Raw genomic sequence first — 12,941 nt, 5'->3', positions numbered from 1 at the left:
TTGGCTTTATTTAGATGCTCCCGAATTGTCTTCCCCTGGCTTTTGGTCCAGGCATGCTCGGAAACTTGGGGCTCCACAATACATGTGACTATCCCCAGGAGTCTGTGGTGCGTGGGAGGCATAAGGTTTGGTGAGCATCGGGGTAGAAAGGAGGGGCATTTACAAAGAATGGAAGGTGAACGCTCTCAGGCAATAAATGTAGCTTCCTGCCCTGCAGAGTGAAAGCTGGGTGATTTTCCTGATGTGTGGTATCATGTATATTTATGGTTCATAATTACAGTAACACTCATAAATGTTAAACAGCATCAAAAGGACCAGCACCCCACAATATGTGCTATACAGACACCAGAGGAAAGGCTTCATCTGTAGCAATGGGCAGCTGGTGACACGTGGTATCCCAGCAACCATCTGGCCCATTTGGAAGATTTGAACAGTGCTGTCATGGTACTTTCTCTAAAGAGCCTACTAGTCAAGATGTGACTAGCTCCTCCCACCCTATTTTTTTCTTCCCCAGTAGGAAGCAAACGGCTCCAGTATGTGTGTGTGCCATCATGAACATGGCTGTTTTTCCCTGTCTCTGAGCTGATGACACAAACATACCTACAGGACCAACGTGTCACCCAGTACTGTTGTCACCCCCTCGCCATCTCCCCAGTTCTGACTCTCTTCTTTCTCATACTGTCATCTACCCTTCTTCATGGGGCAGCATTCTGGGCACCCGGCCGACTTGTGCCCTACGGGGAACAGTTTCCGAGAGGGTGTAAGAGATCTGTTACATTCCAAGAAGCTTCGTGACCCTCCTTCAACCTTTGCAGTCCTTCCTCTTGTGCTTTACAACTCCCTCACAAGCTTCTAAAAGAAATAATTCCTGTTCAACTTCAGGGGCCAGTTTGTTTTGCTTAGAAATGTCCCCTTGGGACTGATGGTGCTTATTTGTCTCTGCAGGTCCACGCCAATTCCCATGGACTCAGGAAGCACCATTGACCTTCCTCCAAGCCCAGAGCACCTGGTCTGTGGCTCAGCTCCCCCAGTGAGAATCCCTAGGGCTGCTGCTTTGAGGACAGAAACCAGGGCAGCCTCCAGGGAAGACCATGTAGGCTAAATTTAGAGATGCGTGTTTGGAGTTTCCACCATGTGAGTATGGTGTCCCAGGCACTGGGCACGTCAAGAGAACAGGAGACAAGGACCCTTGCTCTTGTGAAGCATCTAATTCCTGAAACACAGGGCACAAGGACTTGTGCTTACTGTATTAACTCCCCATTATCCATGGGGTTCCCATCCTAAGACCAACGCCAGACACTTTCAACCATAGACAGCACTGACCTCTCTCTCTACTGTTTTTACCTATTCACGCATACATACAGTAAAGTTTAATTTAAAAACTGGGCACAGTAAGAGATTTATGGCAACTGATAACACAATAGGACAGTTCTACCAACACACAACAATGAATGTTAGATGAACATGGTCTCTTCGCATTCACTCCCTCAAAATATGTCACTGTACCCAAATAAGTTGGACTATAATGGATGACTGGTAACTAAAACCATGGGAAGCAACATCCCAGGTAGGGGGCAACTACTTTACAAATTTAATACTTACCTGTTGACTTCAAACACAGATTTAACTAGACAGAATACCACGTACTCATATACACCTTCAGTCATTATCAGTTGGTGGCTGGTGTTATTTCACTATACATATATCTGCTTATTCCTTTCAGAATTCTTTTGGGTCAAATTCTAGGTATCATATAAACTAATCAGTAAATATTTCAGTAGGGATTTTTAAAAGATAAAGGCTCTTCTTAAACAAAATCACAGCACCGTCATAACCTTTTAAAAGTCCATAACCCTCAGTTGATGTAAGAATTCTAGCTGTTTCATAACTGTCACCCAGGAACCAAATTTTAAAATTAGTTTATTTAATAAGACAACAATGGTGTCAATACAACAGCTTTTGGTACAAAAGTGAAGATCAGAGGCAGGGTTAACATATCTGTAATTAAAGTAAATGCTTCTTTAAATTAGTGTGTGTGTGTGTGTGTGTGTGTGTGTGTGTGTGCAATAGAAAGACATCCTGACATTAACCCCTGACCTCCACTTGTGACTGCATGGGTAGGCACATTTGCATGTTCATGTGCACAGGGGCTTTATAGTGTTACACATACAAGCACAGGACAATCTACAGCAGTGGCTCCCAACCTTCCTCATGCTGCGACCTTTTCATACAGTTCCTCACGTGGTGATGAGCTCCAAACATAAAATTATTGTGTTGATACTTCATACGCGTAATTTTACTACTGTTATGAATTGTAATGTAAATATCTGTTATGCAGGATATCTGATGCGTGGCTCAAGAGGGGTCATGCCCCGCAAGTTGAGAACTGCGGGTCTATAATGTGATGTACACAGTGTGATACTGTTTTGTGGTATCACAAGAACAGATGCCTGTGCATAAATACAAGGATCTGCAACCATGAAGAGCATCTCTAGACCCAAGAGGAGAGCAGCAAGAGAGCTTCTGGAGGGAGGCATATGAGGCTGAGGGCAAGGAGAGAGAGAGACACAGTTTTCACTGTCTACACTTTGGAACTTCTGACTTCGTACCATGTGCCGCTCATTTCCCTTGGGGTGCCAGAACAGCTCACAGTCTTTGCTATTTTATTTGCTATTGTATATTCATTTGAAAAAAGTTTTCCATTATGAGAGCAATAAGCACCTGAAAAGAAATGCAACATCATACAACCAGAAGGAAAATACTCGAAGCATTAAGGAGTTATGAAAAATAAAAAGCCGCGTTTACGTGCAGGGTCTCTCTCTCTCAGCCTGTCCCACCCTTTGCACCACTGCCAGGACAGTAGTAAAGAATCTTCCAGATCGACTGCCCATATTATCTCCAGCAATTCAGGTCATGTTAGCTGTTAAGTATTCTGAAGTTCAGATGTCACGGAGAGAGACAAGTTGTTCCCACTGTTTCCTGACCCAATTCCTGCCCCTGTCCCACTGAATCGGAGGACATGAGGAAACAACTTTTGGTAGATGCCACTACAGTTGGCACAGATTGTTACACAGCAAGAGAAACCGAACTGGGAACTTGGTATCTGATCCTGAAGTTAGGTTGTACCAAAGCATAAGACATGTGGCATGGACTTGAGAACCAAACAGTGAGAGGAAGCACAGTGGGACTTGGAGGGCATGGACGGTGGCTTAAAGAGGAGGATGGTGGAGAGGAGGGAGAATCACCCTTCATGATTCTCCATAGCCAACAGAATGTGGCAGAAGTGATGTGGTGTGACTTCCCTGGTTAGATCACAAGCACATGGTCTCTGGGGACCTGTGCGCTCCAAATGCTACCACTTAGAAGCCACTGACCGCGCTCTAAAACACCCAAGTTAAGTTGAGAGGTCACCTGGTGGTGGACGGTTCAACTGAGCTCAGCCTCTGAGGCATCCAAATTATTCCAGCTACCCTGACCTTTCAAGCTAATATCAAGACTGGGTTTAACAGACAAGGAACCCCCCTGGGCCTTGTAGAACTCTTGACTCAGAGAATCCACATGTAACAAAATGGTAATTGTTTTCTGTCGGTAGGACTTGGTGGTGGCAACAACCCAAACACAAATTCTCTCTCTCTCTCTCTCTCTCTCTCTCTCTCTCTCTCTCTCTCTCTCTCTCTCTCTCACACGCACGCACGCACGCACGCACGCACGCACGCACATACACACACGCACACACACACACACAGAGGCACACACGCACAAGCATACACGCATGTACACTGTATCCTATGAAAAATTAAATGTTTGCAATTTTCAGTTCTGGCTTCCATGATGAGTAGGCAGGGCTGGGGGGATTTGCTGAGCCACTTTTCATGAGGTCTCTGTAGTCAGTGGCTTTCCAAGCAGAGTACCCATGCTACCAGTGTCTGTAAAGCCTGCGGTGATTGCTGAGAAGTTACTGGATAGGAGGGGGCATGAGATGGCTATTCTAGGTTTTCACAGGGACAGATGCTAAGCAAACAAGCAAGTGCTCTGTCTGTGTGGCCAGGAATAGATGAGAACCAAGGGACCTGTACAGACTCCAGCCTGGAGCATTGCTGGTGGAGAGAACACGGGCCATCCCTCCGCTAGTGGGATCGGCTCCCAGGAGCGTTTAGTGTCAGAGTACATGGGGCACTGGGAGTAATAATAACACAGCCGTGGAACGACAGTGTGAGACACAGAGGAGGGACTAATCCCCTCGACTATGCAGTCCTCCCGAGGCTGTAAGAATTGAGAGATTGGATACTGGGATCCTTCTAATAGTGCCTACATGTATCCCAGGAATAAGAGCCAACTGACTGTGTTGATAAACCTATATCGTACAACAGTTCATATTTTTACAGATGTTTAAAAACAACTCCCATTTTCTGAAAAATAAAACAAATCAAAGCCGGTATGAAGGCCATGCTTAAGAAATTCACACGTATACGTCAGGGCTGGTCAGTATGAACCTGAGGACATCAGTCTTCAGAGGTCATCCAGTAGGTTTCTGTGGCTGTCACTCACCATACCCCCCACACCCCAAACCTCAACAGTTGAGGTATGTGGTAGCTTGGCTGAGGTATGTGGAGCCCTTTGTCCACATCTTCTTTGGAATCCTAGTTGACCTTTCCCCACAAACCCTTTTCTGGATCCCAACCCACTACAATACTGCAGAGCCTTCGTGGACTCATTCAGGCACTTGCCACGTGGCCCCCAGTGCTTAGAAAGGAACTATGCCACTACCCCAAGTCTTGAAATAACCAGGTCTCAGCAGAGCCAAAGCAGCAGTGAGCTGAGGCAAGATCGGAATCAGCTCTGAGGTGGAGAAGAAAGTGCTGAGCTCTGGTGTTACCCCAAACTCCTGCACAGTGGCCCTCAGAATATGGCCTTGTATGTGACTTGTAACGGCTCAGTCTTTCTATTCTGTGAGCATTCGCTCCCATCCACACAATCCTCCAGAAGCTCCGCCTGGGGTGGAGGTAAGGGCACAGCAAACCAGCAGAGTTTCTGTTGGCTGTCTCAAGACCTGGTGTGCCAATGTGTCTTTTCCCATGAGGCCACCCTGCCAATGGCGCTGATGGGACTAGGGGGCCCTCCCAGGCTCTCAGAGAAGTTGCCAAAGCAGCTTTTCAGATCAGAGTAAACCTCGAAGGGCCGTCAAGGGTTCTAGGAGATCAGAAACTGGAAGGTAGTTCATCAACAGGGTCCCTGCAGACAAGTCCTCCAGCCTGAGTCTCATCAGTAAAGTGCATGCTGAGTCGGATCTGGGGTGTCTCTGCTTTGTTCTGCACAACTGGGGGTGCCCACAGAACCCTGAAGAAAGATGCATCACAGAAACACAACTTTCAAGGGAAAGAGGGTGTCTTCACTCTCACTGATTTCATAAATTACAGCCTTGAGTGTAATTTCATTTTTAAAAACGCCTTTGGTTCCTAAAAAATTGAAGGTTTGCAAACCATGACTAAAGAATCTCCAGACTTTCCGCTAGATTGCTATCACTCAAACTCCTCCACACAGCATCAACAAAGCCTGGTGCAGGATTGACTCGGCAATGCTCCTGGAGCCTCTGCTCTCCACAATGAACACTTCTATGGCTGTGTATCGATGGTGTGTTCTGTCACTGAAAAGCTTTTCCAACAACAAAAGGTAGTAACGGGCTGAGACAGAAGGTTCATGAAATTGAAGCCAGTCCGGGTGACAGTGAGTTCCTGTCTCAATAAATCAAAGGGAAGGAACAGAGGGCAGTGGTGGAGCCCTTGGCTGGCATGCCTGAGGCCCTGGAGCTGATGCCTAGCTTGGCAGGTGGTGGAAGTCGATACTAAGGCTCTTCAGGTTATGCAGCCCCATGGAGCACCATTGACCTTCTCCAGCTCAGGAGTGAAGCGCCCCAGAGTGGCACCCAGCAAGGCAGGAGGGATGAGAGAAAGATAAACAGCAGCTCTTCCTGGACTTTCAATTTTATTCCATGTCAAGTAGTTGAAAGGATTACTTTTATACTTTTATATTATAGAGTAGAAAGATAAATTTGCATAAATTTTAAAGATTAAAGCGTACAGCTTCAAAGAAATTCTGAACTGGCTGCTGGCTACTTCTAGCTACAAAGGGTCTAGACCCCAGGCATTATGTATTGATTTCCTCTGCATTCAGGAACTTCAGTGGAAAAAACCGAGGACCTCTGATGTTGTGGAAAGCATGCAGTCATTGGCATCATGTAAGCCTGCAGCCTAAATTCTGACTCTGCCAAACGCTACCTGTGTGGGCTTGAAGACACTCAACCCAGTCTCCCGGATAAGGAACTTGGGTAGTTATACCCAACTCTCAGACCCTTGTGAGGGAAAGAAATAAAATCTATAAAGGTACCCAGCACATATTAGGCACTTAGTAAGTGGTTATTGATAATGACAACAATAATACTGAAAATAACAATAAACCAAGAAAACTGTAGTATACTTGATATTTTGTAACCAAATCATCACAGCTTTGGGAACGGTCACTTTCCACATCATGCCTTCACATTACTGAGGATGTGACAGGCACATTGTATAAAGACCATAGCATACCTATGAATCTGTGCGCTAAATGGGGCTATGGATACATAAGAATCTAAATCACAGACTTAAAAAAATCAGAAATACATAATCTAGAATATGTCTGATTTTCAATTATCTTAAGCTCATAACTTAAATCACAGAGCTTTAAAAATAATTCCATAGGGTAATGGTGCAAGTCTGTAATGCCAGCACTTGGAAAATAGAGGCAGAAGGATCATGAGTTCAAAGGCAGCCTTTACTACATAGCGAGTTCAAGACCCATCTGGGCCAAGTGAGGCCCTATCTCAAAGGAAAACACCAAAAACAATCCACAACATACTACCTATTTTGTATCCACATAGCAAACTGGTCTCAGGAAGAGACAGCAGGCTCCAGGGTGATGGGAAAAGGAAGAACACAGAGATACAAGTGTCAGTACATGTGTCTCAAGATAGCTCTGATGGAAGAAGGCCTCCAAGCTGGGTCTCTTAAAGAAGCTAAAAGCTACACATGAGTATATGAGGTCATTGTTAAACTAACCCACTTGAGATACCAATGATGCCCAAGATGCTAACCAGTATGGGCAGGTTCCATAAGTGCTATCAACTGAAAGAAGAATGACCACTTCTGAGCACTCACTGACCAAGTCTCACTCCCCAGAACATGATCACAGTAACATGGAAGGAAGAGGTGATTAAGTACACTTTCCTTCAGACAGACAGCACTTGCTGACTGATGCCTGCTCAACCATGACAAGGGAGGCCCAGTGGGGTCCTTGAAGAACTGTTGAGGTCTCACAAGGGCAGCCACTAACGCATGATCACACAAACAGCGACAGTCGTACTAGAACATAACAGGGAAGGCTGAAGCCATAGACATTGGGAAAATGACATTGGATCAGAGATGAGGGTCAATGAGCCTGAAGAGGTGGGCTGAGAATGAACCAAGGACAGCAGGGTAGAGGTCAAGGATTCGGAGACGGGGAAGATGATGGTGGGGAGGCCTCAGCATGCAGGGTCTCTCACAGGTTAGGATGTGGGCCACTGTCACAGTGTAATGGGAAGCATTCAGATGGAGAAGTAAGAAGAGCACGTGAGTGTTTTTAGAGCATCCTGACAGTGGTGAAGTGGTTTTGATGAGAAGATAGGAAGGCCTTGTGCACCTGAGAGCTGGCCTGGGTATAGCACAACAAAGGAACCACGAGAATTGTCAGGAATGAGGAAAGAGAGAGGAGTGTGGTGTAGGAGCAGATGGAGATGAGGACATGTGTTCCTAAAAGCAGGGGTAAGGCAGCCTCCATCTGCTCTCTGTGGACAATTCCTTGTTGAAATGCAACGTCCCTGTGTCTTTAAGCGGAAATGTTGGGGGTGCTTCAGAGGGCTGCCTGGGACAAGTAACATAAGTTAATGCTCACTATCTTGTAGTCATTAATAACGAGGGCTCTATTAGCAGAACTCAAGACAGGAGCAAGGCACACACAGTAGGTCAATACTACTTAGTTGAAAGTCATCTAACAGTTCACTCTGGCACTGAGACTGCATGGTAAACTTTATGGTCACAGTAGGGCTGAGCCCACTGCAGCCCAGCCAACATCCCAGTACAGCTGTGATTGAGGAAACAATTAGGGATTGCTGCCTTGGTTGTGGGGAAGAGTTGACATTTTATTATTTAACCATGTAAACCTCCAAAGGGTGGTAGATCTTAAATGTGGCTATTCCAAATAAAAAACTAATGTATAAAACCCCATCCACATACTAAAATGATGTGTTTTTTTAAAAAAAATTTATGTGTGTGGCTGTTTAGGCTGCATGAATATAAGTGTACTGCATGGGTGCTTGGTGCTCAAGGAGGCCAGAAGTGGGTGTCAGAATCCCTGGAACTGGAGTCACAGATGGTTGTGAGATGTCACACAGGAGTCCTCTGCAAAAGCAGTCAGTGCTCTTAACCACTGAGCCATCTCTCCAGCCTCTAATTCTTACAAAATTAAGAGTAATAATGCTGGGTGTTGGTGGTGCATGCCTTTAATCCCAGCACTCAGGAGGCAGAGGCAGGCAGAGGATCTCTGTGAGTTCGAGGCCAGCCTGGTCAACAGAGTGAGTTCCAGGAAAGGCGCAAAGCTACACAGAGAAAACCTGTCTCGAAAAACCAAAAAAAAAGAAAAAAAAAAAGAAAGAAAGAAAGAAAGAAAGAAAGAAAGAAAAAGAAGCGGTAATATCAGCAATACAAACCATGGAAATGGAAATCCCAAAAGAAATGTGTTTCGGTATTGATGATACAGACTCTGGACCCACAGACCATCCAAGGATCATTTTCCCAAAAGTAATGGCCCAGGACTGCCCGCCCTGCAGAGGAAACTGCTCGCAGAGGATTTGCTTTCTTGCTGTACAATGGAAGAGAGCAGACAGCAGGAAGGGAGCTGAGCAGAGGAGATTGGGTTCAGGGTCAAGAAGAGCTCACTGGCTCTGAGACATGTGAACTCCCCCTTAAGTTCCAGCTCAGTCCCTCAAAATCTCTTACCACTGGGGACAGGCACTGTCTATTCATCCATTTGTTTTATATGGAAACACCCCTACATACCTCATCCTTCCTTCCTCCTTACCTCCCATCCTGCCTTGTAAGTCCAGTGGGCACATGGCATCCACCCAGAATGACTGGTTACGTACTCGTACGCACTCTACACTAAACACTGACACTGACTGATGTTAGGTTCCCTCAACCACCCGGAGCACATCATTTCGCCCCATAGTTCTTCACTTTGAACGCACTTGCAGCTTGAGGCATCTCACTCTGCCCAGCCTTCCTCCCACCTGTCGGTTAGGCTGACTTTATTCACTTGCCTACATTGGTTCTGTTCTATGTTACAAGTTCCAGTGAGCAAACGAGAGTTTGTCATGATAAAGCAACAGATATTTACTGTAGGTTTCTATGGGGTCAGGGCTGGAGGCCCATGTATTGTGGGCTATGAAAATGCTTGAACTCTTTGAACAGACCTTGGCTTCTGTCCTTTCTCTACTTCTGGTCACCTGCACTGTCCTGCATGGTGTGTTCTCATTGGCTGCCCCCAGTCCGGACTGTCTAATGCTCCTCTAAATCTCAGTAACAGATTAGGTCCTGCTTCACCCAGCATGAACATTAAGAGGACCAATAATGAAAGTGATGCTTTAGCCAGCTGGAAACAGTATGGAAGAGAATACTAAGATGCCTTGTGTTCAAAGAGATGGAGTGTGAGAGTGAGCAAGGCTGAGTGAGTTATGAGGGCACGGCTTGAAGTCGCAGGTGACTGGAACCTCTGGTCCCACCTATGCACATCTCTGTTGGTGTTGACAAGACTTGGGAACCCTGCGCCCCCCAGTCCTGCCTGCCTGTGCCTCCACCGACAGCTCCCAGAGTCCTCTCCTGTTCATTCCTTTCCAAGCACATTGGCTTCTTCAGAATCCAACACAAGTGGCCCCCTGCTGGAATGTACTCCTTCACACTCAGCCTCACCAGTAGCTCATCTGAACTTGCTTCCTTAGAGTGGCTGTCCCCAGTCCCTTAGTCTACACAAGACTCTGTTGTCTTCCTTAGCACCGTGCCTCCAGCGCTAGTGTGAGCATCATTTACTGTATCTGAACATGTGTTGCTTCCACTCCCTTTTCTGCTCCATTATAAGCAAACAGAGGGCAGGGACCCTGCTATATTCACCCTCACTACGTACCTAAATCTAGCAAATGCTATTATTATGACACCTTCATGGGGATGGAGGGACTGAGTGAGTGTCCTCGTGGCTCTGACACACAATAAATATGAGTTCCTATTTCCTCTACATCATTTTTTTTTCCTGAACCAATTCTGTCAAAGGCTTCATTTTCATTTAAAACAACTAATGCTTGAAATAAAAAGCAGTCCAATGCATGAAGATCTGTTGTGGAAATAATCTTTTTGTACACTGTGAAGGTGTGCCTCTCTGATTGGTTTAATAAAAAGCTAAATGGCCAATAGCTAGGCAGGATTTTTGAGATACAGAGGATGCTGGGAAGAAGAAGAGCAGAGATGCTGAGAGACAGGAACAGGCAAGACATGCAGGAGGAGAGTGAATATAGCAGCACGTACATGAACAGACATGGGTTAATTTAAGTTAGAAGAGCCAGTTAGAAACAAGCCTAAGATATCAGCCAAGCTTTCACAATTAAGAATAAGTTTCCATGTGGTGATTTGGGAGCTGCCTGGCAGGACAGAGAAAGACTCCCTACAGAGATCTACAACCACAAGGCTAGTGATCTGGATTGAGATCCTGAGATGGCATGGTTGAATATCTCTGTGGTGTTTCTTCTTTACAAATGAGCTTCCGGCTTTCAGGCAGGGACAGGGGAAGCCTGACAATTGGTCGATGCAGATGAAAACAAAACCTAAAGTTAATTTATCAAAAATCCACAAATGGTGGTGGTAAGATGACCCAGCTGGAAAGGCACTTGCCAGGCAAGCCTGAGTTGGAGCCACAGAACCGATGTAAAGGTTGTAGGTGAGAAGTGACCCCCAGTAATGTCCTCTGACCTCTACACATGTGCTGGGTCTCTCACACACACCCCATAATATTTTTTTAAATTTAATACTCATTTATGAATACTTAATTGTGACTGAAAAGGGAGTACAGAGGGAAAAAGAGAGGGCGGAGCCAAAATATATTCATGAAATTTAGAGAACCCATGTATAATTTCCATTTTAGTCTCCAAAACAAGATATCGGTGTACAATTTTAATTCCTATACAAACTGACATGCATACATATCACCCCCAAACTCGCTTTCCCAGACAGCTTCATCTCCTTCCCAGCAGTGAGCTATAACCGCACAGACTATCAGCAGAGTTCTTGTAAACTTGGTGAAAGGCTTTCATATCATGTACGTGAAGAGAAAAGTTACCATCAAAAGGAAAAAAGGAACTTTATTTAAATTTGGTTTAAATGAAAACTTCAGTCTTTTGGCCGTTTGCAAATGATAAGACAAATGACAGAACATGGCCGGGGATGTTTGATTATTTGTATTTAAAGGAACTCAGTTTGTTGAAATTGTCTAGGAGTTTGTGGGTGCTTATGTAATTTCACTGAACCGACTTGTGGTTCAGCTTTATTTCCCTGCCCATTTTTAACGTTTTGTTTTGGATGAGCTGCCCATGCTCACCTTGAACTTACTTCATAGCCCAAGGTAGACTTAATTAGCAAGCCTCTTGCCTCAGCCTCCCAAGTGATTTTTATTCGTCTCCATTAACTCGCACCTTCAAGTCTCACCTGGCATTCATTCCAGGGCCAGCCTTGGCCATCTGTGCTCTCCATGAAGTCTGAGTTGGCTGACCTCCTTTGGCACTGTCATTTTGATCACTGGCCACTGCCTTCAGGGGTCGGTCCTACCTCTCTAGCCCAGTTTTCTGGGAAGCACATTTTGGCTTCCTTGGATTCTCCATACCGGGGAATACATACAAGGTCCAAGGGTCTCATACATCCAATGCCCTGTGAACTGAAGAGTCTATTTTGTGCAGATAATCAGATTGCTGGTGCAATTTAGAAACTTCACTTCAAATGTTAATTCTCCAGTCAGATAACAGACACCGGGCCTCCATATAAATGAATTCCACAGCACTAGAAGAAGAGACGAGACCTTTCCACCAACCAACACAAACGAGGCAGTATGACCCGGGAGTATCATGCTTATGCATGGTGCTCAACACTGCTAACATATGGGTATTCTTGATTTGTAAAATATTAAAATTTGTCCAAATTAATAGATATGTTACTTTATAATAATATCTATTGAATGAAGTGATATGTAAATCTTGTAGGAAAACTGTGGACAATCTGTAGGGGACAAACCTTTAGGCAGTAGAGAATGACCGTATTAAAACTCTCTTAGAACTGGTCAATGGTGGGACACACCTTTAATCCCAGCACTTGGGAGGCAGAGGCAGATGGATCACTGTGAGTTCGAGGCCAGCCTGGTCTACAGAGAGAGTTCTAGGACAGCCAGGACTACACAGAGAAAAACAAAACAAGAACAAATTTTTCTTAGAATGTTAACCAGGAAAGTAATCACTGCCTCTCACCTTCCCACCCGTACATAGCACACAGCTAACCTGGACAGAGACCACTGTATCAGTGAACATGGCAGGAGCTGGCAATCCCAGATGTCGGGACAGCCCATGACATGGGAGCCTGGTGAAGGAGCCTGATCCTAGATGCCAGGGCCTGGGAAAATCTAGCCTAGGCTTTCTCTGCCCACCCACAGTCCCCTAAATGATAGCATTCTAGCTTGTCCTCTCTCCTAATCAAAGCCAGCTGGTCTAGCTTGTCTGAACACAAGAAACTGGGATGGCTGCCCAAAGGCCTTCCCACTTACACCAGGAATGAGTGTGAGGC

At 45.4% G+C, this 12,941-nt stretch overlaps 1 protein-coding gene across 2 annotated transcripts in view; it reads right to left on the bottom strand.

Annotated features, from left to right (window-relative positions):
* The window catches only part of Rapgef4 (Rap guanine nucleotide exchange factor 4), a 284,129-nt gene that overhangs the window by 121,045 nt on the left and 150,143 nt on the right, over positions 1-12,941 (bottom strand). The gene's annotated exons all lie outside the window — the stretch shown is intronic.

Source organism: Peromyscus californicus, unplaced genomic scaffold (assembly GCF_007827085.1).
Source record: "Peromyscus californicus insignis strain IS unplaced genomic scaffold, ASM782708v3 Scaffold_7__1_contigs__length_154581171, whole genome shotgun sequence".
NCBI classification, from domain to species: Eukaryota; Metazoa; Chordata; class Mammalia; order Rodentia; family Cricetidae; genus Peromyscus; species Peromyscus californicus.
This window is presented reverse-complemented; position numbering and strand designations above follow the sequence as displayed.